Here is a 27,054-nt window from a genome sequence, read left to right on the forward strand (position 1 = left end):
CAGATGTCTGTGTAATAGTAACTGGAAAATACCCTACTGATGAATCGATTTCTACATATTTATGTCTGTATAAATATGTCAACAAGGCCACTGATGAAAGTGGGGGCATCCAGGATCCCCCCCCACTGGCTTCTTATGTCATTTTGAAAGGCATCCTGTCTCAGCACAAAAGCAACCAACTAAATTCATAAGCAACAGTCAAAAGGAAACCAGAAGAATAAAACTAGAGATACATGTGCATCCAGTCTCCACACCAACACTACATCACTTAGAAATAACTTTTAGTGCAATATCAGTTTTCAGCAAAAATCATCCAAACATGTTACTTAAACACTTAAAAGACTTTTTAAATTCTTATCTCTTTTACTCAAGAGCAGCAAATTCTTACCTTGGAAGCATTATATCATTAGAAAAAAAGCCCAATTAATAGATACCCACTCTAGATTGAAAATGTAACTGCATAAATCATCCAATTTTCAAAATACAGAAAAATGAGGTACTTACAGCAGGGTGTCCAGTACAGTAGGTATAGCTGGCATGGGACTGGTAGTGCAGGCTGGCTCTTGGAAAGGTGTATGTATTCCAGGCTGGTTGGCTGCTGTTCCACTGGGAGCTGAAGCCAGGGCTCATGGTCACTCGTGACTTACTAGTTTGATAGGCTCTCACTGTGGAGCTAGACTATCAAAAAGAAAGAAATGCAATGTGAAGACAGCTCTTTATTAAACCTGAGCCAGCACTGTATTGCAGCATGTATTCTCATGTATGACCAAGGCACAGGACTCAGCTGATTAAGAGAAATGGCTGATGGCTTAAGAGGATGCATCGAATACTGTTGAAATACTGGATCAAATACCGTTCTGAATAGGATAAAAGTATTTTCTCCCTATTTGAATTTTGACTGGATCACAAAGCACAAAGTCTCTTTGAAATTGATCTTATTGAAAACAGTTTTTTTTCTAGTTGCAAGATGCAACTCCAGCCTTTAGAAATAAGATATGTTTTAGTGGTGACAGCAACAGTGATATTTTCAATTATATAAATGTCCTTTTATCATAGTGTTCGCCTTAGAAATTCACCATTAGTCTCATCTGAAGGCAGTAAGCAAAAATCTTAGTTTACAAGGACTGGATTAAGGCACAGGCTGCTTCTCAACTCTAACTAGTCTTTAAACTCCATAAGTCTATTGCTGTCCTGGGAGACATCAGCAGGAATCTGGATACATTTATACAGGTCACCATTCTACTTTCTAAAGAGCAAAATGGTGAAGGATTCAAAATCAGCATTCACCCCCAACCTGCTCTACCAACATAACTGAAAATAGAGGGGTAGGAAAATATGCATTTTTTAAATGTTAAATATATCTGGTTGTTCATAAGTGTGCATAGGGTAGAATTCACTGAAAACAAAACTCACTTGTATCTTCTGTCCTTCTTTGTCCTCAGATGGCCATGGCATATAAGGCATATAATAGTTTCTTTTCAGAGAACACTTTCTATCCTCAAATTGCAATAGCCACTTACCCCAGCAGCACAGTAACTTTCACAATAAATTCTATTTATAAATCTATGGGCACATGCCAACTCAATCACTGGGAAAATGTGCTAATCGCATTGCCATTATATTCAGGAAACCCAGTGGAGAAGAAACTTTTATCTATGATTGTGTTTCCCATTGGGGTAGATTCTGATATCACTAAATACTTAGAAGAACAATTTTCTGAAGACAGGTTTGAGCATCTTGGGATAACCAAAAGAAAGCAAAAACCTCAGTGATTTAAATGCTCTAAGTGGGCCATTTCTCTCACAATGACCTTAAAAATATTAGGAAAGTGAAAAGAAAATTTTAAATCTGTGATTTAATGGTAGTTAACAATTTAAAATATGTAAACCAAAAACTGGAGAATACAGCCTTCTTAAGGTAGCCAAACTTATTTGGTGGTCTATCTTTCCCCATTAACATTCTCCATCACCACCCTACCATGTATGCTGTCCACATGATTCAATAGTTCAATAGTTCAATGAGATCTGCAGATCTCATGCATATTGCATATTGCATACCTCCCCAGGACAAACCTGTGTTGGAGAAGCAACAGTGGACTTTTGTAAAAATAGACATTTGTGCTTGGTTCGAAGTACGTTAAGCCCTGTATTTATGTAAAAAATCCTGTTATTTGTATGCCATACACAGTCGCTTCAAAGAATAAATGAGCCCACTACAAAACTTACCTTTGGCCTTGAAAGTGTCTTGGTTTCTGCTCTGCAACTACGGTAACTAAAATCAAATACTTTCACTTTGGTTGTTTCTGTAAGTAGTTATTTCAGGACTAGCCCTTGTAGTTACATGGTTGTCTCTTATCTGTTTTCACACTTAGATTAGGAGAGAGGATTTAAATTTATGCATAAACAAGTCTGTAAATACCCTTACCTCTTAGTTTACTTACATTCCCAAGTGGCATTAGTCTCTCCTCAATGATTTTAATCATGGTGGTCCCTTGCAAACTTTCCTTCCCCTCTTTTGTAAAGCTCATGCTCAAGTTGTACCTTATACTTATCCCCGCTTCTAAGACCTCCAGATTATGTCCTTCACCTTCCTGCTCTCACAGAGCCTATATAGTGTTGCTCAAATACTTCAGCATATGATTATGTTGTTGTAGATTATTCCCTATGTGTATAAAACTCAGCTTCCCAACCAGGCTTCAGAGAGTCCACTTAGTTCTAGACAATATATTGTCTCTTTTACAGCTCTAAGGAGTTTCTTCCTCCTTGGCTTTTGAAGCCTCTAATGGTGTTTACCCCCTCCTCATTACAATCATCTTTCCCTTAGACTCCTTGTCCCTTCTGATTGTACCTTGTCTCTTGTCTCACTACCTGCATCCTTTTTTCTGTATTCGCCCTAAATTAGGTTATTTTTCAGGCCTTACTTCTTGGTTCTGTGTTCTTAACTCTTCTAACTTTTCTCCTTTGTGAACTTATTCACGGTCAAAGCTTTACATATTACTTCTAAGAAGATGACTCCCAGGTATAAGTTAACAGTCCAAACAGTCTCCTGAATTCCAGTGCCAAATCTTAAAATACCTGCTGAATATGGATGTGTAACTATTAATCATCACAAGAAGAATCAAAGTTTAAATTACCATGCATAAAATTAAATGGGCTGGGCATGGTGGCTCACGCTTGTAATCCCAGCACTTTGGGAGGCCGAGGCGGGCAGATCACAAGGTCAGGAGATCAAGACCATCCTGGCTAACACAGTGAAACCCTGTCTCTACTAAAAATATAAAAAATTAGCTGGGCGTGGTGGTGGGCGCCTATAGTCCCCGCTATTCGGGAGGCTGAGGCAGGAGAATGACGTGAACGCAGGAGGTGGAGGTTGCAGTGAGCCGGCACAGTGCCACTGTACTCCAGCCTGGGCAACACAGTGAGACTCTACCTCAAAAAAAATTTTTTTTAAAATTAAATGAATTAATTGTTTTACTCTAAGATTTCACCTCCCCCACAGTTCATTTTCATTTACTTTTGTTAGTGTTATGATCACCTTTAGTTTCCTCAAAGACAGAACAACTTTGACCCATTTATCTCTCTTTCAACTCCCATTATCAGTGTCACCAGATTCGATTGTATTTATCTAAGATTTCTTGAATTTATGTTGTCCTTTTCATTCCCATTATCACGAACCATTTTTTAGGATTTAGTTAATTTATGTCAGAGCCACTAAAACTAAATCAAGAAGCTTCTACTTTAAGCCTCGATTGACTCTCCACAATGACACTAGATTTGTCTTTCTAAAAGCATGCTTTTACTATATGACTACTCCTTGCTGAAAAATATTCAATGCCTCTCTACCATCTACTAGACAAAGTGAAAACTTCTTAGTCTCTCATTTGAGAGTCTAATGTCATTCTAACTGACATTGCAAGGTTTATTTTTTGTTCCTTTCCATATAATTTCAACATCCAGATAGAGTGTTGCTCCAGATAGTTTGTTACTCCAAACATGACTTACATGTTCATGCCACTGTCACAGTCATCACTTTCTAAAATGTCTTCACCTCCTCTCAGTTCACACTTCAATGAACTTACCAGGCTCAACCTTCTATAACACCTATTCCAACAGCCTCGGCCACCAGCCCACAGGGAATTTTGTTTCTACAAGGCACTGACATTACTGATTTTCTGCCAGGTTCATCTGATCGTTTCCTCTCTGTGGCTACCCAGGAAATTAACATCATAATGTCATCAGCATAACTCACCAAATTCCTTAATTAGCCTTTCATACTACAACTCTTAAGTCCCGACACACATCTTTTAGAATAGGTGCCTATTTGTCTTTCTTAAGAAGCATATCACAACGCAAGAACTTGTGTACAAGTAGTTCATCTTGTAATTGATCCCAGAGAAAATCAGTAGAATAAATCAGTAGGGATAAAGAGTGAGCCAGTAAGTTTGCATCACTGAATAAGTTATTCCTGTGGAGAACTGAGGCTCAGTTCCACTGAGGACTCTGGGAGACAGTGTAGAACATGCCGTGGAGTTATTCCACTCAACATGTGAGGAAGCTAAACTATCTAACCTCCAGTTCTTATTTGTATTGGCTAAGGGCTGTTCCTTGAAACATTGATTTCTTGGCACTTCTGGTCTGTTCCACATACAGGCCAAAAGAAAGTTCTCAAGTAGAGTGTCCCAAGACACTGTTGACATGCTCTAGAAAAGTAAGTGTCAAGAAGGTATAAGCAGAGTATTGGTAGTATCTGCTACTAAATAGATGATTCCACAAACTTTTTTGCATCTATCATAGAACTCCAGACACTCACATTTTCCTTCTGGGTGACTGAGAGCAAGGGCTCAAAAACATTGGTCAAACTGGCCTGACCACACTGCCATTACAGACTTGCAAAAGCAATGCACAGAGGAAGATACTGGATTGGCCAGTAAATACAGTAAAAAATGTTCAAAATCATTAGTCACCCAGAAAATGCAAAATAGAGCTACAATAATATACCAGTTCATACCCACAAGGATGGCTGAAACTAGAAAGACTGATAACACTAAATGTTGGTTAGTTATTATAGACCGAAACTTCCCAAATACTGTTCATGGATGGGTAAAATGATACAGCTACTTTGAAGGACTGTTGGCTTACATTTTCTTTTGTTTTGTTTTGAGATGGAGTTTCGCTCTTGTTGCCCAGGCTGGAGTGCAATGGCGCGATCTCAGCTCATCACAACCTCCACCTCCTGGGTTCAAGTGATTCTCACCGTCAGCCTCCCAAGTAGCTGGGATTACAGGCATGGGCCACCACACCCAGCTAATTTTTATTTTTAGTAGAGACAGGGTTTCTCCATGTTGGTCAGGCTGGTTGCAAACTCCTGACCTCAGGTGATCTGCCCACTTCAGCCTCCCAAAGTGCTGGGATTATTAGGTGTGAGCCACTGGGCCCGGCCTGGGTAGCATTTTATAAAATTAAACAGGCAGAGCATGGTGGCTCACACCTGTAATCCTAGCACATCAGGAGGCCAAGGTGGGTGGATCACTTGAAGTCAGGAGTTTGAAACCAGCCTGGCCAACATGGTGAAACCCCATCTCTACTAAAAATGCAAAAAAATTAGCCAGGCATGGTGGTGGGCACCTATAATACCAGCTATTCAGGAGGCTGAGGCAGGAGAATTGCTTGAACCTGGGAGGCAGAGGTTGCAGTAGCCGTGATCGTGCCACTGCACTCCAGCCTGGGCAACAGAGCGAGACTCCGTCTTAAAATAAATAAATAGGCCGGGTGTGGTGGCTCATGCCTGTAATCCCAGAACTTTGGGAGGCCGAGGCAGGTGAATCACGAGGTCAGGAGTTCGAGACCGGCCTCACCAACGTGGTGAAACCCTACCTCTACTAAAAATAAAAAATTAGCCGGGTGTGGCGGCACACGCCTGTAATCCCAGCTACTCAGGTGGCTGAGGTAGGAGAATCACTTGAACCTGGCAGACGGAGGTTGCAGTGAGCCGAGATCACGCCACTGCACTCCAGCCTAGACAACAGAGCGAGACTTGGTCTCAAATGAAATAAAATAAAATAAAATATTTAAAAAAGAAAAAGATAAAAATAAAATTAAACATGCTTCTACCTATGACCCAACAATTATACGCCTAGTTATTTACCCAAAAGAAAAAATATATACACAAAAATATTTTATAAGAATATGAATAGCAGCTGTATTCACAGCAGCCCCAAGCTGGAAATGGCCCACTGTCTATCAACAAGAGAATGGATTTTTAAAAATGGAGTACATTTATATAATGAAATAGTCTTCAGATATCAAAAATAAACTTTTGATACATACAGAAACATGGATAAATCTGAAAATCATGCCAAATAAAAGAAGACAGGAACAGAAGAATAGATGTGTGTTATTTATTTATATGAAGTCCAAGATGAGGAGAAAATACACAGTCATAGAAGTCAGAAATTGGTTGCTGGGCAGTTGAGGAGTCAAGCAAGGAGAACAAGGTAATATTCTAGAGTGATAGAAATGTTTGCTACCTTATTTTTTATGTACTCATTTCGGGAATGCATATACTTAACAGACCTCATCAAATTGAACACTTGAGATCTTTGCATTTCATTATGTCTTAATTATATTTCAATTAAAAAGTATATACTGCTATTGCAAAAGACTCTGAATTTTCCATGATAAGAAAGGTTATAGATGGCTCTGAAACTGAAGCCCAGTGATCCCCAAATTCTAATTTTCTAGACTCCATAATCAGTTAATCTGAGTTCCACTATCTTTCCCCTCTTTGGCACAACCTCTGAGAGCAATGCCAGGGAGCATCTAACAGCCAAAAGGCAGGCAGCCAGAAAGAAGAGCAAAGAGTCTGGATAAAGAGCCTCTGAATAACCAAGAGCTGGCAGCATTATCCGGTGTCTGCCAACAGATCAGGGGTCAGGGCTGCTGGAGCAAGAAAAAATGGAGCACAGCACAAAAGAAGAGGCCTCGTACATGCTTCCAGAAATTACAGAGCTCCAGGGAACACTTGCTGTTCTATCTACTCAGTCAGCACTAGCAAACAAATGAAAGAAAGGGAGGGGCAGAAGGAAGGTGTACTAAGGAAAAAAAATGCAATGAGGAAGCAGAAAATAACCAATACTATAAGATTCGTAGGCACAATTTAATAAGTGCTAGGGGGAAATAATAACAGCTAACACTTACATGCAACCTACTATTTATCAAATACTGTTTCAGTATATTTATACTGTAGTGACTCAAGTAGTCCTCATAACAAGGTTAAGAAGTAGTTATTATTTTAATCTGCATTTTGTAGGTGAGGAAACTGAGGAAGAAAGAAATAAAATAACTTTAAAATTTAAGGTCATATAACTACTAAACTGTTGAGTTGGGATTCAAATCCAGGCAGAGATTTCTTTCTTGGATTGGAATTCATGCTCTCAAATATTCTGCTATAATTCTGCTTAGCTTGGGTTCTTCCAAAGCAGATTCTAAGACAAAGACTAGGTTGGGTTTGTTTGTTTGTTTGTTTGTTTGTTTTGGGGGTGGGAAGAGGTAATCCCAAAAAGCAAACAGGAAGGAAGAAATAGAGAGAAAATGAAGAATCAATATAAATATGTGTCACTGAGATCTATGTTATAAGGTATAATCCAAAAATATGATTCTAAACCTTCCAACCAACTAAATGGACCCCTCCTCTCAGCCAAGGGCATTCCAAAACTAACCTGAAACACTAGTTTAGGCCATGATGGGAAGATGGAGTCAGACATACCTCATCGTACCCTCCTCCCTTTGGAATTCAGGTACAACTGACCAGTATTAACATTGAAACAGAGACCTTAAGGCTGACAAAGCAGAACCTTTGTAGCAGTAAGATATTAACATGACAGATATCAGGCCCTGAAAGGAATTGAGTATTTTACCCCCAAGTATATTTAATATTGGGTTGTAACCAATATTAGTAACCAATTACTTTTGCACCAACATATTATGCCTAATATTTCTTTGACATATTTTGAAATGGGCCTGCAATTCCATCTCTTGTGGGAAAAATCTATATTCTGTAGAAAATCTGCTTCCCTTTCGAGGTCTTTTCTTATCCAGGAGATAAGTTAACTAAGAGTGTAGCAACTTTTTAAGTTTGATAAAATCATTTACAATCTGTTCTCTCAGAAGCTTGCTACCTGGGGCTTCATCTGAATAATAAGAACCTTGGTCTACATAACGTTTAATCTTAAACCCAGACACTCCCTTCTATTGATTCTATGCTTTTAGGTAAACTCAACCAATTGGCAATCAGAAAATCTTTGAATCCACCTATAGCCTGGAAGCCCCACCCACCCACTTCAAGTTGTTCCACCTTTCCTGACTGAAGCAATGTACATCTTATATGTATTGATTGATGTCTTATATGTCCCTAAAATGTATAAAACCAAGCTGTAGTGTGACCATCTTGGGTACATGTTAGGACTTTCTGAGGCTGTGTCATAAGCATGTCCTTAACCTTGGAAAAATACACTTCTGAATTGAAGCCTGTCTCAGATACTTTTCGGTTTACAAAGGTAAAGGCCCTGGATCCTGCTGAGGCCTCTGAGAAGTGTTCAAAATGTCACCTAGAATTGTCCACTGAAAGATGAGAGCTAGAGATTTTGCCACTGGGTAAGTGTTGCCCTCAAGGGAATCATCCTACCAGTACTTCCAAGCTGTGTCTGGGCATGAGAAAACAAGCTCCCTTGGCATCAGAGAAAGCCCATGGGCAGAAAGTGGAAAGGCCCACAAGTAAAATCGGGCAGGATGCTGTCAAGTGCTAGGTGAGTTAGAACTGTCCATCATAGTTGCAGTTGAAACCAGAGATGAGCCAGGGATGAGGATAGGGCAATGTGATACAGTTACTACTATCAACTAAGTAAGAATAATACTTACTTAGAATAAGTATACTAAGAATACTTACTCTAAGAATAATAAGTGCAATGGTGATAATCATAATATCAATATTAATTGAACACCTGCTTCCACACATCTTTCATGCATTGTCTCTCTGAATCATCAGAACAATCTAATGTTGTAGGTGTTATTATTCACATTTTACTGATGAAGAAATTGGAATGTACAGAGTTCAGGCAACTTGCTTAAGGACACACCAACTAATAAGGATACAGAGCTAAGGATTAAAGGTTCAAAAGAAACAGAATTATGGTTAATTATCTTATTAACAATCTGTTGTGTCCAAAGAATAAAGCTCAGAAATGCACCACATATCCCACTGTGAAAGGGAGATTACAAGAGAAACCATTATAGGTATATGGTAATATAAATATGTAGAGAAAGTCAATGATCCAAAAGAGCAGAAGATTGTTATAAGATGCAGGAATGGGAACTGCTTGCTGTTATAGAATAATACCATCTTTTCCTGTTGCTAATATGAATATCATGTGATAATGTACTAAATAGTTACCTCAAGTTCAGCTATCAGTGATAATGCAATATTTGTCTCCTTTAAAAGTTACTCAGGGCCGGGTGTGGTGGCTCACACCTGTAATCCCAATACTTTGGGGGGCCGACGAGGGCAGATCACCTGAGGTCAGGAGTTTGAGACCAGCCTGGCCAACATGGTGAAACTCTGTCTCTAGTAAAAATACAAAAAATTAGCCAGGCATGGTGACACATGCCTGTAATCCCAGGTACTCGGGAGGATGAGGCAAGAGAACCGCTTGAACCTGGGAGGTAGAGGTTGCGGTGAGCTGAGATCGGGCCACTGCACTCCAGCCTGGGTGACAAGAGCGAAACATCATCTCAAAAAAAAAAAAAAAAAAAAGTCACTAAGTCACTATTGGTGAAGATCCTCAGCAAGAAGAAATTGCAAGATAATTCTAGAAATAGACAATAAATTTACACTGAAACCACTTTATGTATATTCTAATTAAAAATATTGCTTTAGTCTTAAGGAGAATTTATGCCCTTTCTGGTAAGTACTATTAAAATATTTGGAGTATACTACATATACTAGTAGATCAGAGTATCCTATAATAATTATTGTAGCTGACATGTTTCTGCAGCCTTTGCCGTCCAGCTAGTCCTCTTACAGCTCCTGCTGAAGCACATTTTTATACAAACATGGTTATTCCAGGTGACTTCCCCAACTTGAGTCTGAGTGAACCAGGTAGTTGCCTGAACAAGACTGAACCAATCAGATGTCTTTTCTGGAAATACAGAAATGTCATGCGATGAATTATAAATCTCTATAGGAAATTCGAATTAAGAAGTGATGTCAAGGAAAAACTGGGATTTAGTTGAATGAATGAAGACACAGACAAAAAAAGTCTGTCTGGGAAGGGATAACAGAGAGCAGGAGTGAGAGAGGCAGGGGTCTGAGACGGGGGGAGGGAGAAAGAAAAAGTATAGACTGTAATAGAGATAAGAGAAGATTTTATTCAAAGGTAGTGAAAGAAATGTTTCAGTTCTGGATAGCTTCTTAGTTTTTGGCTCCAGTTTCTTGCAATACCTGGATCCACTACTGATTCTGAGCTCTGTAAGGCATTCCTTTATCCAAATATTAAGTTATTCTTTAGTGCTTAGAAGATCTTGAGTAGAAATTGCAATTAAATGACCACTGACTAGGCAAAGTGGAAGGAGCAGATGCACAGAAAGAAGCAGAGCTGAAGGACCATGTGGCTCAGAGAGAGAAACCAAGGACTTTCTGGTTCTGATAAGATGTGTAACATGTTTCACAGGAATCTTGTGTATCATTCCAGTGACTCCCGCTTTGTCTTCAGTAGCTTGAATAATTTATATTCCTAACAACCAAATGGTTACTTTTTTTTTTTTTGAGATAGAGTCTTGCTCTGTTGCCCAGGCTGAAGTCCAGCGGCGCTATCTCGGCTCACTGCAAGCTCTGCCTCCCGGGTTCATGCCATTCTCCTGCCTCAGCCTCCCAAGTAGCTGGGACTACAGGTGCCCGCCACTACGCCCAGCTAATTTTTTGTACTTTTAGTAGAGACAGGGTTTCACCGTGTTAACCAGGATGGTCTCGATCTCCTGACCTGGTGATCCGCCCGCCTCGGCCTCCCAAAGTGCCGGGATTACAGGCGTGAGCCACCTCGCCCGGCCAGTGGTTACTTTTTAGACACTGGTAATCTTCCCCTTTGTTTATGTCCTTTCATTTTCCACTGTAAAATGCATTTATTGTCCTTCATCTTTGGCTTTCAAATCAGCATTTCCACTTCACATTAAGGATTCAGTGACCCTCCACTGAAGATTTTAACGTTGTTTCAGTTCTAAAGCCAGAATCACATAAGTAAAGATAAAAAGCCTGAACCAAACATTATACGTAAATAATGACATTGTAAGTCAAGAAGTTATTATAAAACACTGCAAAGAATATGTGAGAAAGGCCATGCAGCAGATTCTTAAATATTTGTTTAGAAATATATCACGTATATGTAGCTTCTACTCCAAAAACATAGTGTTACAGGTTTCTACACCTATATTTTTTGTGTTAATTTTTTTTTCCCATTGTTGGTTTTATTTTAGCAGTATTCATTATGAACATCATGATTTGGGAGAATTAAAAAATGTTTACATACGTGTGTGTATATGTGTGTGTTGTGTGTTGTGTGTGTGTGTGTACTCATACACACACATGTACATGCATTTTTTTTAAGTACCCACAATGGACTTTTTGGTAAGCAAATGTCAACATGAAGTTCACAGAGAGGCTAAACGACTTCCTGTGTGTGTTTATTTCCCGTACTGCCTGTGAGGAAGTCTAAAAAGAACAGTTTCTACCCAACAGCTCTCAGAGTTTCAATAGGTTTTTCAAAGTTACCTCCCCACCCCGTGCCCCAAGCAAAGGATTCCCACTGTGTGGTTTCTAAAGATTTCACTTACAACTTGCTGAATACAGAGCCTGAATGGACAGTAAAACCCATACCAAACCTCTCTTTGCACCCTGTGTGGGACAAGTGGTTACTTTGTTCATTTACAAAGGCCTAAAAAAGAGAGAGACAAACTGCCCCTATGGTATAAGAAGCTTCTTTCAAATAAATCCTTATAAAGGGATCTAAATCATGGCATTCAAAAGGAAGGAGGCTGCACAAGGAAATGGGTAGAAACTTTTAAGTTCTTCTCATACCCTGTCACCCCAGAGGAAGAGAAAATATATTTTCTCTTCTTTGACATTATCTTTTGTAACATTCCTCAAAGATGAGTCTCTAGCTTGGTCTCCGTAGATTTGCTTCTCTGAGGAAAGTCAGGCTTTTTTGTTATTGTTATTGTTACTCCCCTGACATGGGGATTGTCTTTATTTTTCCAACATCACTCGTTTTATGACTTGTAAACATAAAGTATCTGAGTGAGCTTTGCTTATCAGAGGCCCTTTTTATAAAATAATCATAAAACATGGTGCTTTCTGGCACTTAATTTTATTGTTATTGTCAAGCTTCAAAACTTCAAAGGGTGGAATGTGATAGAACATTTTTTGTACTCTAGGAGACATGTTTTAAGGCTCTTGCCAGCCATGCTGTGCTTCCAGAGCTCCCACTGAAGACTGTCCCTAAACCAGCAAGGTTATACCAGGTGACCCCTCCTACTTACATCTGCTAGGACCAGGGAATCTCCTGATCTGCTTTGACTCCTCATATACTGTCTCCTAAAAATTGGGAATTGCCACTCAGTGACCAGGAAACCTCTATTAGGACACAATAAGAAGAAGCTCTGTCTACTATTAAATACTAATTATTATAACGACTCAGAGTTCTTAAGAGATTAGAACAAGGGTTTCTGGCATGAATGTGAATGGAGAGGCAATTTCAAATTCTGCCAGTTGCTTTAGCTGGGAAAGGATAGGTAGGTGTTAGACTTAAAGCCTAGACATGAATTTTAACCATGCTCATTTCTACTTAATGATCCTGAGTAAGTCACTGCAAAACTCTGCACCTTCCCCTCATCTGAAAATCCCTGGCTCATTGGGTTATGTGGAGGTTAAAATAAAATGAGGCATGTGAAAGTATCTGGTACATAGATAATATTCCATAAAAGCCTGTTGAAAAAGAGAACAGTAGAGAAAAGTTGTTCAGAGCACAGGTTCTGGGGGCTGACTGCTGTGATCAGCATAATGCTGCTTACTCCCAGCTCTCTAATTTTGATAAACTCCTGTACCCTTCCTGTGCCTCACTTTCTTTATCTGTAGAATTGGACTAATAATAGAACCCACCTTCTAAGATAGTCATTGGGATTAAATAAGTTAATGAAGAATTTAATAGAGTTTCTTGTACTCATTACATGATGTTAATAACTATTATTGAATTTAAAAGCTACTATTATTTTTTATTCTTAAAACAATATAAATATATAACCTTGTTTACGGACAGAAATTTGTGAAAGCCTTGTCTCCTCTCCTTTTCTACTTCCTTCCCTTCCCCCCTTCTTCCTCTCTCTCAATTTTCCTCCCTGCCTCCTTCCTTCCCTCACTCTCTTCCATCCTCCATTTCTTTCTTTGTTCCTTCCTTCCTCTCTTTCTAAATAAAAAAAAAAAAAAAAAATAGCATAGGCTAATTTCTTTACATTTGAGTAATTGATTCTAATACTCATTTTCCTTTTCCATCCTAAAAGTCACTCTACAGCTAATTTCTGGCTCAGTGCACATTCAATGAGCCCAAGCACACTAGTGCTCCTGCGTGAGTGTGTGGAAGTTAAAGTCATATAGAACATCCCTGGAGGACAGTCCCACAGCCCCAGAGTAACTGCGACTGAAATGGGCTGATTCCCCAAAATGAAATTAGCCTATAAAAATGACGATACATTGAAAACGATTCTTACAAGTCTTTTAATAGTTTAACATCAAGAGGTAAGCTAGTTTATCTGTTTTAAGAGAAATGTCAATGCTAGACCATAAATGATGCTAGGGCAGGAGTTAAGAATCTTATCTCTGCACCTAATACCATGTCTGGTACACGATGGTCCACAAAAATCCTGTTCATTCATTAAACGTTTAATGGGGCTGGCAGTGGGCCAGATACTGTGTAGCAGCTGGGAGTACAACCATGAGAAAGAAAGACACAGACTCTGCTTTTATAGATATTAATAATTCACAAGAAAGGCAGACATTTTAATAAACAGAAAAATAGTGATATATTTGATATTTCTGTGGATCTTGAGTTCAGTAGAAAGCTCTGTCCTGGAGATTTAGAAGTCATCAGTGACTAAGACCATGCAAATGGACTGAGTTGAGAAGGCAGGGAGCTTAAGGCTATCATCAAATTTATTAGTATAAGCTTAAGGTGATGAGTTAATTCAATTAGGCCCAGTATCCAAAAAAATAATTCCCATCGGCCAAAGACATAAGGAGTGGCTTATTAGTGAAAAATTCTATAAAATTACTGTTTCCATGCTGCAAAGTATGGCAAAGTACCATGAGTAGTTTGCCCTTGGCAAGTTCATTCTAATATTAGTACCACTTATTGAGTCTCTACTTCAAAGGGCACAGATTATTGGGAGTTTTCATTCTCAAGCACAGAATGTACTCTCTACCAGTCATGAAAATCATTACAGACTAAAAAACTGTTTTGAGTATCAGAGAACTAAGGATAGAGTAATCACTAAATCGCAGTAACAAATGATAATCATCACCCAAGAACTATCCTATCCATCACAAAACTTTAGTTGCAATAACCCCCTCCTGCATCCTCTCTAAGGAATCTTGCCAGAAGTTACGTGTCTTCAGCATTGTATGATTTATGCTGTGGAATGTTATCATGCGTTTGTTACAAACTACTTCATCAGCAATTGAATAACAGGCATTTATTGTCAACTTACCATGTGAGCAGTACTGCACTAGATCTTGCAGAAGGCACAAGAAGGTGACGGATACTCACTCTAAATAAACTTTCCATCTATTGGAATATGTCAATAGACACTCACTAAATATTTATTGAAAGAATTTCCTGTGCTCACCTGTTGTTACCAAATTTTACTAATTTCAGATGTTCTACTGACATGTGAGCTAGTCTCTGAAATATTACCCAATTTGTAGTCCTTCAGCAGATTTTATTGTTCCTCTTTGTCTTTATCATCACATAATTTGGAATTTACATATTTTCGTGGGTTTTTTGCGGCAGATATATCTAAGTTCAAAAGCATTAAAATGTGTTTATGCATGCACTTGTATCTTACCCTATCTCTTACATACACACACACTTCAGAATCTTTTAGACTGGGGCTTGGCAATTTGTTTTACTACAAAGGGTCAGATGGTAAATATTTTAGGTTATATGAGCTATACAATCTCAGTAGCAACTATTCAACTCTGCCATTGTAGCATAAAAGCAGCCATAGACAATCTGAAAAAAAAAAAAAGGGAGTGGCTGGGTGCCAATAAAACTTTATTTACAAAAGCAGGCAGTGGGCTGGATTTGACTTGCTGGAGTTTGCCAAATTCTGTTCTAAAATGTCAACTTTTAAAATTTATCATTGTACTTTCTCCACCAACAAGCATAGTGTTATGGAAAGAGAAGTTGGGGAAAGAAAAGGCTTTGAATCAATTCATAAATTTCTTTAGGCCTACTGCAGAAAGTAATTGAAGTTGAAATTCAGAGGAAAGGATCATCAAAATAGAAGGTCTTTAAAACAGTATGAATGGTGATATTGATGAGAGTAATTGGGAAAAGGGAAATTGCTTTCTTCCTTCTATATCTACCAGTAGTTTGCTCCATATAACTACAGAATATCCAATTAGAAATATCTTACAGAGGCCAAGCGCGGTGGCTCATGCCTGTAATCCCAGCACTTTGGGAAGCCAAGGCGGGCAGATCATGAGGTCAGGAGATCCAGACCACCCTGGCTAACACGGTGAAACCCCGTCTCTACTAAAAATACAAAAAATTAGCCAGGCGTGGTGGCGGGCGCCTGTAGTCCCAGCTGCTTGGGAGGCTGAGGCAGGAGAATGGCGTGAACCCGGGAGGCGGAGCTTGCAGTGAGCCGAGATCGCCCCACTGCACTCCAGCCTGGGCGAGAGAGCGAGATTCCGTCTCAAAACAAAACAAAACAAACAAACAAACAAAAAACAGAAATATCTTACAGAAACAAAGAGGAATAGGTATAAAGTTAGAGAACTATAGGTTGAAGTTTATTTTTGACAATACAGATGCAGAATTCATTGTATATATCTCACAGTTGTATTGCGTTACACAGTCATGAGCCACATAATAAAGCTTCAGTTAACCACAGATCATATATATACAGTGGTCCCACAGAATATTGTAGCCATCATAACGTCATAGAGCAACGCATTACTCATGTGTTTGTGGTGATGCTGGTATAAGCAAACCTACTGCACTGCCAGTTGTATAAAAATATTACACACGCAATTGTGTATAGTACATAATACTTGGTAATGATAGTAAACAACTATGTTACTGATTTATGTATTTACTATGCTATACTTTTTGTCATTACTTAAGAGTGTACTTCTTCTACTTATAAAAATAGCTGTAAAACAGCTTGAGGCAGGTCTTTCAGGATGTATTCCAAAAGAAATCATAGTTACTATAGGAGATAACAGCTCCATGCACATTATTGCCCCTGAAGACGTTCCAGTCGGGAGATGTGGAGGTGGAAGACCTCCACATTTATCATCCTAACCCTGTGTTAGCCTAGGCTAATTTGTGTGTTTGTGCCTTTGTTTCTAACGAAAAGCTTTTAAGTACAAAAATAAAAAAAAAAAAATAAAAATTTAAAAATAGGCAGGGTGCAGTGGCTCACGCCTGTAATCCCAGCATTTTCAGAGGCCGAGGCGGGTCAAACGCTTGATGTCAGGAGTTCGAGACTAGCCTAACCAACATGGTGAAACCATATCTCTACTAAAAATATTAAAATTAACTGGGCGTGGTGGCTTGCACCTGTAGTCCTAGCTACTTGGGGGGCTGAGGCAGGAGAATCTCTTGAACCCGGGAGGCAGAGGTTGCAGTGAGCCGAGATTATGCTACTGCACTTCAGCCTGGAGGACAGAGTGAGACTCTGTCTCAAAAAAAAAAAAAAAAAAAATTAAATTTGAAAAAAGTATGTAGAATAAGGATATAAAGAAAGAAAATATTTTTTTCTACAGCTATACAATGTTTTTAAGCTGTTATTACAAAAAAGTTAAAAAAATTAAAAGTTTATAAAGTAAAAATATCCAAGCTAAAGGTAATTTATTATTGAATAAAAACTATTTTTAAATAAATTTAGTGAAGCCTAAGTGTCCAGTGTTTATAAAGTGTACAGTAGTGTACAGTAATGTCCCAGGCCTTGATATTCACTAACCACTCACTCGCTGACTCACTAAGAGCAACTGCCAGTCTTGCAAGCTGCATTCATGGTACGTGCCCTGTACAGGTGTGCCATTTTTTTGCCTTTTATATCATATTTTCACTGCACTTTGCCTATATTTAAATATGTTTAGATACACAAATACCATTGTACCATCGTGTTACAATTGACAATGTTCAATACAGTAACATACTGTACAGGTTTGCAACCTAAAAGCAATAGGCTATTCCATGCATCCTAGGCATGTAGTAGACTATACCATCTAGGTTTGTGTAAGTGCCCTCTACGATGTTCATGGAAAAAATAGCCTAGCAATCGATTTCTAAAAATGTATCCTCGTTGGTCATGGATGTATGTATGACTCTCTCTCTCTAGCTATCTCTTTGTGTGTCTGTGTGTGTGTGTGTGTGTGTGTGTGTGTGTGTATGACAGTTCGTTATATGACACATATACATATACATACATATATGGGAACATACAGAGTGAACAAGAGAAAGAGCAAGAGTGAAAATGTATGAGAAACAGAGCGCTTATCATCCCTCAGCATTTTGCAAACATTATATAATTCATTTTCACAACAATGTGTATAAAGTCTATATTAAGGACTCTGGGGCTTGGACCAGCAAATAGGGAAACTCAGTTTCAAAAGTAAGTATCTCTAACCTCAGTGCACATGCTCTTCAGCCCCTTTGCCAAATTGCCTTCTGCTTAGTGGATAAATGTCAGAAGCAGAAGTAACCAGAAAAGTCCAGAAAGACACTTGGAACAAATGAGACAGTGAGAAAGATGAGGTTTTTTTAGTTATGGGAAAGGGCCCTCAAGAGCCCTGCTTCCACTTGGGGATTTATCATATGGGGGAACAAGCTGTTATCTGTGATTGTACAGTGACATTCTGAGAAGCCCTTTGCAGTGGCTTTTCTGGTGGCGTTCTGTGCTAACTGGTTGAACAGCCACAGTTTTCTAATTCTTGACCCCCACACCACCAATCCAGTTACTCCCAAGCTCTATAGTTTCTACTGACATAATGAGGAAAGTATCCGGCATGAAGGGCATCCACCTTCCGCAAACACACTAATGGCTGATGGAAGGCAAGTCAATGAAAGGCTGCTTCTAGAACATCTGCCTTGAGGTTGCAAATATCAACATGACTGATAACTGTTATGGGATGACTGAAGCTTAAATGAGGAGCTTTAGAGTGGAAATCTGCTTCAAAAATAAACTAGCAATTGTTTGAATGTTGGAATAAAACTGACAGCAGAATTTCAGTGATGCCTCAGTCACTGCACATGCAGCAGATGGTGTCTCTGTCAGCAAGGAGGGAACTTGGCAGAAAAGAAACTGAGAGAAAGAGGAATTGTCGGTTCTTGGAGCAGCATTGAGCCATCCAAGTAAAGTGGCTGAGAAATGCCTAGACATTCAGCACATTACTTTTAAAGTTACTGTGTGAGTACAAAAAATGGATAGGGATTATCTCTATCTCCATAGTCAGAAAACTGCCAATTTTGCAAGATGTTTTGCAGCCTACACATCAGTAACCCTTTCAGGAAGAAGCTTTGATTTGTTAAATTGATTCTAAAGGTTTTTATTTTTTCTCTTTTGAGATGCCTAAGTAGATACCACAAAATGGATTTCGCAGTCATAAGAGAAAACGTATGTGGCCCAATTAAAGAAGCTAATCTCACATTTCCTGTCAAATCGGAAGTCCCAACTTTGTAGGATATAACCCATAAAATTTAAAAAAAAATCGAAGAATCCTCAGTAACTCATGGTTCAGATTAGGCAGGGAATACAAGTTTATTTGTGTAAGTTGAAATTTAGCCTTTAAATTAAAAAGTGGTATATATTTAGTCTGACAGAAAACTTAACTAAGATAAATATTATGTGTGTGTATGTGTATGCATGTCTTGACATCTTTATTTCCTCCAGAAGCTTCACAGTAGGAAGATATACAGTTTGGGTAAATTACATTAAAGCATCGAGCTGGTAAACTTCCTAATTCCCCACCCCCATCTCATCACTATTTCCACCATCAACTGAGAATCCCAGCCATTCTAAGGTATCAGCAAGAACTATCGGTTTTTTAAATGCTGCGCATTCTCATAAATGAGAACTAAACATTGGGTACACATAGACATAAAGATGGGAACGACAGACACTGGGACCACAAGAGGAAAAAGGGAGGTGCAGGGGCAAGGGTTGAAAAACTACCTGTTGGGTATAATGCTCGCTACCTGGGTGAGGGGTTCAATTATACCCCAAACCTCAGCACCATGCAAAACATTGTTGTAACAACCCTGCACATGTACTGTCTAAATCTAAAATAAAGATTTAATTTAAAAAAATATATAAAAAAGATAAATGAGCCAACAAGTCATGGAAAGACATGAAGAAACATTAAATGCACATTGGTAAGTGAATGAAGCCAATTTGAAAAGGCTATGTTCTATATCAACCTATATAACATTCTGGAAAAGGCATAACTATAGAGACAGTAAAAGGATATATGGTTGCCTTGAGTTCAGGGGAGAGGAAGAGAAGACAGATGAATAGTTAAAGCTCAATAGATTTTTAGCGTAGTGAAACTATTCTGTATGATACTTTAAGGGTGGATACATAACATTGTGCATTTCTCAAGACCCATAGAATTGTATAGCACAAAGTATGAACCCTAATGTAAGCTATGAACTTTAGTTAATAATGCATTGATATTGGCTCATCAACTATAACAAATGTACCACACTAACACAAGATGTCCATAACAGGGGAAAGCACTGGAAGAAGGAGCGAGTTAAATGGCAACTCTCCGTTCTACTTGCTCAAGTCTTCTATAAGCCTACAACTGTTCTAAAAGTTTTAGAAAGAACTATAGGTTTTGTGTCCATGTATGTTTTTGTAAATGTGTCTCAACTCAACTTTATAAACTTTTTTTCTTCAGAATATGGATTTTTAAAAGTCAGGATTTAAAACTGTGATTATATACAGAAAAAAGCAACAGTTATGAGTAAAAACCAAAGTTGTTATGATGGCTTTCAAGGTCCAACCTTATCTGAGTCTCTCGCATGAATCTCCCTCTGTTCTCCCTGTTAATCAATCTACCTCAGCCACACAGGACCACTTGTTGTCTCAAACATATATTCATCCTACTCTTGCTTCAGACATGGCACTTGCTATTCCTTAATCCTGGAAAAAACTCTCCCTCCAAAAATCTCACAGCTGTATTTAAAGGTCACATGCCAGAGAGCTGCCCCATATCACCCCACATAAAGGGCATCAGGCTTATCTCACTTCTTTACTATGTATCCCCTTTACTATCTATCCCCCTACTATCTATGGGGGAGGCAGAATTCTAACATGGAGTCTGTGATCCCCACCCCTTTGTGTCCATGCCCTGCATAACTCCCAGGAATGTGAATATGATGGATTTTACTTATCTGATTAGATTATGCTAAAAGGCATAGTTGAGTTTAAGAAAGGGAGATTTTCTGTGAACTAATCATTTGAATCCTTTGACTCTCCATTTATAGGTCAGAGATAGGTGAAGTCAGAACTTCAAAGCAGCAGGGAGATTTTTCTGCTGGTCTTAGAGAAGCAATTGCCATGTTGTGGAGAGGACCACATGGCAGAAAATGGGGGGCAGATTCTAAGAGCTGAGAACAGCCCCCTGGTAGATAGTCAGTAAAGAAACAGGGATCTTATTCCTACAAACATGAGAAACTGAATTCAGCCAATAAGCTAAATAAGCTTGGAGGAGGTCCTCAAGCCTCTGATGAGATAGCAGCATTGAATGACACCCTGATTTTGGCCATGTGAGATCCTAAGTAGAAAATCCAGCTATACCATGTAGGATTCCTGACCAAAAGAAACTCTGAGATAGAAAATTTGTGTTATTTTTGAGCTTCTAGGTGGCAATTTCTAGATAGGTGACAATTTATTACACCAAAATAGAAGATAAATAAAACCTTTTTTTTTTTTTTCCAAAGCACTTATCTCCACTTGGCGTATCTTCGACCTACTTCTTTATTTATTATCTGTCTCCCCTTACTGAAATGCATCCTCCATGAAGGCATAGACTATATTAGTTTTGTTCACTCTGGTATCCTTACCTCCTAAAATAGAGTCTGCAACATAATAGGCTCTTACTGAGTATTTAGTAAATAAATGAAGGAAACTTTGCACTTGGGGAGAGTGGATGCTTTCTTTAAAAAAAAAAAAAAAAAAAAAAAAAAAGCAAGGCAGAATTCCTAGCACTTAGTGACACTCAGGAAAAATGGGAGGGCCTCTTCCCAGAAGATTGGCTATTGTCTTGTTACATGTTTCAGCGTCCCTGCTCTCTTCTCTTGCTGTCCATAGAAATTAAGTTGAAACATATCTTTCCCAGAAATAAGACTCACCTGTATCTCTAGAGCAGGTGTTGGGAAACAAATATGGCATCCACTGAAGGGCTCATAGGAGATCTCATGAACAAAATTGAACCCCTAACCACAATGTAAGTAAAAGCTACAATGAGATGCCACTTCACAAGCTTTGGGATGGCAACTGTTAAAAAAACAAAAACAAAAAACCCACAAGTGTTGGTGAGGATGTGGAGACGTTGGAATACTTGCACACTGTTGGTAAAAATATAAAATTGTATGGTCATAATGTAAAACAGTATGGCAGTTCCTCACAAATATTAAAAATAGAATTATTATTTGATGTTGCAATCTCACTTGTAGATTTAAATCCAAAATAATCAAAAGTAGAGTCTCGAAGAGATATTTGCACACCCACGTTTATAGCAGCATTATTCACAATAGCTAAAATGTGGAAGCAACCGAACGGTCTATCAATGGGTGAATGGAGAAGTAAAATAATATTCCATTATTCATAAATGAAATACATTTCAGCCTTAAAGAAGAAGAAAGTTCAGATATATGCTACAATATAGATGAAGCTAGAGGATATCATATGATGAGAAAAAAGCCAATCATGAAAGGACAAACACTATCTGATTCTACTTATATGAGGTACTCAGAGTAGTCAAAAACGTAGAGAAAAAAAGTAGAATAATAGTTACCAGGAACAGAGGGGAGAGGAACGGGAGATTATTGTTTAATGGGTATAGAGTTTCAGTTTTGCAAGATAAGAGTTCTGGACATGGATGGTGATGATGGTTGCACAATATAAATGTATTTTATACTACCAAACTGTTTGTTTCAAGTTGGTTAAAATGATACATTTTATATGTATTTCACCACAATAAAAAATTGGAAAAAATTAACCCAAGCATAAATTGCTAAATATTTTTTTAAACCAGTAGCAAGAATGACACTTAAAACCAAAACCAAAACCAAAAACAAACAAACAAAAAACATACTCAGAGAACCAATATACTGATAGGAAATTCAAGGATAAAACCATTACAATTGGCAAATGGATATCTCATATAGATTAGGGAATAATCTACTCAAAAGATGAAACTTTAGAAACCTCAAGCACACAATATAATTGAAATGAATTTTTAAAATTAAAAAGAAGAAAAATGTTAGAGTAGAGAGATGCATACCTATATAACTATAAAATTTTATTTTATCTCTAAGAAACTCACAGATTACATAGGCCCCCAAAATGTGGTGCTATAGAGGATTTGAATATAAGAAGAAACAAGACATAGATATACATAATCTATAATACTTTGTTCCCTAAAAATAGGATACACATTCTCTCTTAGGAAATATAACTTATTGACTAAAAATATGTCTTAGGTTACCAACAGGAAGAGTTCCTACAAGTCATTCTCAGGGGTCACAATGGGAAACAATATGGAAATACATAGAAGATCTCTTCCCTCCCCCTAAAAAATCTGATTTTCAACTAAATAAAATATAAAGAAGGAATTAATGAAAACAAAATTATGGAGCACATACCTGAAAAAAGTACAATTTAATGAAGTTGAAAGTTAGTTTTCTTAAAAGTTCACTAAAATAGAGAAAAAAATATTTGAAATTACAGTCTTTGAAAGAAAATAAGGCTGAAAGAAACCAACTATAGGAAAAAAGAAAAAAGGCACCAAGAAGCCAACTTTAGGGGGAAATAACTATAGATAAAAGGGATGATTTAAAGGAAAAGAAAAAGAAGGCAAGAAAGAAAAAAGGAAAATGATGTTTAACGTTAAGCTAATATATTAGACAATATTATTTGGAAAAAATATTCTTACCATCATTGACTCATAAAGGAAAATGAAAAGGAAGTCAAGCTTTACCTTTAAAAGTATCACTAAATCCAAACAGACTCAGAGTTGGCTTTCATTAAAGCTTTAATGAACATAATATCTATCTCACAGATACATACATATACTCATACATACATACATATGTATTCCACAGTACGTCAATTCCTTGTCATTGTATTTCCATAAGAGAAATATACCACACATGAACCAGGAAGTACATACAATAATTTTTATTGAAGTCTTTTTTTTATTTTTGTTTTCTTTGAGATGGAGTCTCCCTCTATTGCCAGGCTAGAGTGCAGTGGTGCGATCTCAGCTCACTGCAACCTCTGTCTCCTGGGTTCAAGCGATTCTCCTGCCTCAGCCTCCTGAGTAGCTGAGACTACAGGTATGCACCACGACGCCCAGCTAATTATTGTACTTTTAGTAGAGATGGGGTTTCACCATGTTGGCCAGAATGGTCTCGATCTCTTGACCTCATGATCTGCCTGCCTCAGCCTCCCAAAGTGCTGGGATTACAGGTGTCAGCCACGGCGCCTGGCCTGAAGTATTATTTTTAATAGCACAGAGTATACATAATCTAAATGTCAATGAGTTTGGAAAATTAAATAACTGCCTTCTATGGCAGAATATGTTAGCAATCAATTCGTCATCCCTTTCTTCTTTCTTATAAGCTGAACAGTTTTGTTTCAGCAATATGTGAAGTCTCAATGATAAGTCATTATGGGTCTAATCCAACTAAAACTATTTGTTTCCACTTTGCTGGATGTTCATGTCCCCACCTTCCCTTGCAACTAGTGTGGAATTGACCCAATTTTGGTGAGTAAGATGCAATGGGAAGTTTGTGGAAAGGTACTTGGCTTTCTAATAAAATAAAAGCTATTTTGTCCTGGCCTCCTTGCTCTTGCTTGTAAATGCAGTATGAACAGCGCCTAGAGCTGAAGTAGTCAAAAAGCCTGAAGGAAAGTGCCAACATGTGAGGATGGTTAGGAAAGATAAAAAGAATATTGCTCCCTGAATAACATTGCCAAGCCACTGACCCAGCCCTGAACATATTATCTTCAGTTATTGTGTTAGTGAGATAACAAATGTCTATATTGTTTGAGCCATAGGTAGAGGACATTTGGCTGCTTTCAGATAGATGTCTCCATTATACATTCTGTGGAGTATAATGTGGTTGTCAAAGTGAATCAGATAATCTGTATTTTCTGATATTTTGCTAATTGTATATATATTTATGCTAAAGGTATAAAATTGCATATATATAAATGTATATGTTATGAAAACATTTATGAGGATGTATATATCTCTATATATCGATATTTATATAAATGCTTAGAAAAATGTCTGAAAGTTTATACACCAAACTGGTATTTGATAACAATTGTGTCTAAAGAGATGGAACAAATTGGAGATGAAGGTGCAGATGGAGATATATTCAATGTAATTATAATTTCTTGTATGACTAAAGGTAGACAAATCAAAAGTTAAGTGAAATAAAATAATTTCAAATAAAAACAGTGAAGAGTTGAAATATGCATTTTGTTGACTTCAAAGTCTTACCAAACTGCATGAAATGGTCAGAAACTCTGAATAAGTCATGAATGCAAAGTATTTTCAGGATCTATTCATATTTTAAGTGTGTGGAGGGAGCCAGGCATGGTGGTTTATGCCTATAGTCACAGCACTTTGGGAGGCCCAAACTGGAGAACTGCTTGGAAGCCAGGAGCCTGAGAGCAGCCTAGGCAGCAAAGCAAGACCCTATCTCTACAACAAAATTTTTAAAATTGTCAGTCATGATAGTGTTTGCCTGTTTTCTGAGCAATTTGGGAGGCTGAGGCAGGAGGATCTCTTGAGCTCAAGAGTTTGAGGCTGCAGTGAGCCATGATCATGCTACTGCACTCCACCCTGAGTGACAGAGCAAGACTCCATCTTAAGAAACAAATAAATTTTAAAAATAAAATATTAAAAATATAAAATGTGTGGAGAGTATTGTGTGTGTGTGTGTATATATATATATATGTGGAATATTTATACATTTTCAACTATCCTGTGGAAAATAAATTTATTTATGCTAAATAAACAAAGGCATGGACAAATACATCTCCTAACCATATAGAGGTATAAGGGAAACAGATACTTTCATACACAGAAGGATTTATTTCTCCACAGATGTTGTCACAGAAGGTCTTATGTTGTCCTGTTGTTGTGGTGAGTACATTGTGAAAGAGAAGTACAGTGTTGCCTTAATTCATATACACTCTCCACAAAGCGCAACACACAGTATTTTCCTGAATCCACCACAAGATAGCAGATGGTGATGCCACAAATTACAGAAAATTGTTAAGACATTACATGTTGAATACATTAGAACATTTATTCACAAGATTAATAATGGAGCTAGACAGACATTAGCAGATAGACAAGAGAAAAAGATATGTTTAAAAATGAGATTCAAATGAGATAGAAAAACAACATGATAAATCAGCAAAACCTGACAATAACTTCATGAAAACACAGGAAACTTTAATTTATACAGGACAGAATATAAGTTCTTTCTCTAGCTTTGTACCTCAGCACTGAGGACTAGATTTTTATTCAATATTTGCTGTACATCGCTATGTGCCAAAGATTGCGCTGGGTGCTTGGAACTCCAAAATGAAAAGGCACATACCTTCTTCTTATGAAATTACATCTAGTTGTTACAACCAAGTAATATTAGAGTACAGTGAAAAGAATTTTACTAAAAACAAGTAAGGTAGAGAAAGTGTCCCAATTTGGGAATAATTAACATTGTCAAAGGAATAAATAAGTAAAGAGGTGATATAGGACAAATATGGTGGTGTTGGGAACAATTAGCCATGTTTAGGGAACTGAGAGAAATCAGGTTTGACTGATGCACAATCGAGAAGGAGGCCTGATGAGTTCTGCATGTTGCTAGAGCCAAACTCAGAAAAGGCTGATAATGCAAATCAAAGTGTTGTCCTGTGTCCTCAGATGTTAGGATGTAATTGCACTGACATGGTGAGACTTATATTTTGAAAAGTTTAGACTTGCATGATACTCCAGCATGGCTGAAGAAGAGGAACTGAAGAAGGACTAACTGGAGACACGGAGACAATTTAAAAAGCTGTTGTAATAATCTGTACAAGCAGTGATGACAGCTTGAATTCATGCATATGTCAAGTGCTTAAAAAACATTTGGTGAATAAAATAATTTGAATGACACTGCTACCATGTTCACGTTAAGGTAAGGAAAGGGGAGAAGAAAATAAAGAAGAAAGGAGAGAAGAGAGAAAGGAGGAAAGACACATAGAAAGAGAAAGAGAGCCTGTCCATGGCATAGCAATTCTAATGTTTATTTCATTGGAAAGGTAAGCAAATAAATTTTGTAGCAGAGGCTGCTAGCCATTAGGCAAATCTAAGTATTTAAATTCCACTGAGATCCTAATGGAAGATATAAGAGGGAAGATTGCTAAATGAAAATGTGAGAGATATGGTACCTGAAAACTCCATCTCTTTACTAATGAGTAGGAGAAGATATGTGCT

At 37.9% G+C, this 27,054-nt stretch overlaps 1 long non-coding RNA gene across 1 annotated transcript in view; it reads right to left on the bottom strand.

Annotated features, from left to right (window-relative positions):
- Positions 1-531: 531 nt before the first annotated feature.
- Positions 532-27,054, bottom strand: part of LOC134739126 (uncharacterized) — a 368,209-nt gene continuing 341,686 nt past the window's right edge. Inside the window, exon 3 of the long non-coding RNA XR_010125636.1 lies at positions 532-678. This is a non-coding gene — a long non-coding RNA (uncharacterized LOC134739126). The remainder of the gene's footprint in view (positions 679-27,054) is intronic.

The sequence above is a fragment of the Pongo pygmaeus genome, chromosome 2 (assembly GCF_028885625.2).
Source record: "Pongo pygmaeus isolate AG05252 chromosome 2, NHGRI_mPonPyg2-v2.0_pri, whole genome shotgun sequence".
NCBI classification, from domain to species: Eukaryota; Metazoa; Chordata; class Mammalia; order Primates; family Hominidae; genus Pongo; species Pongo pygmaeus.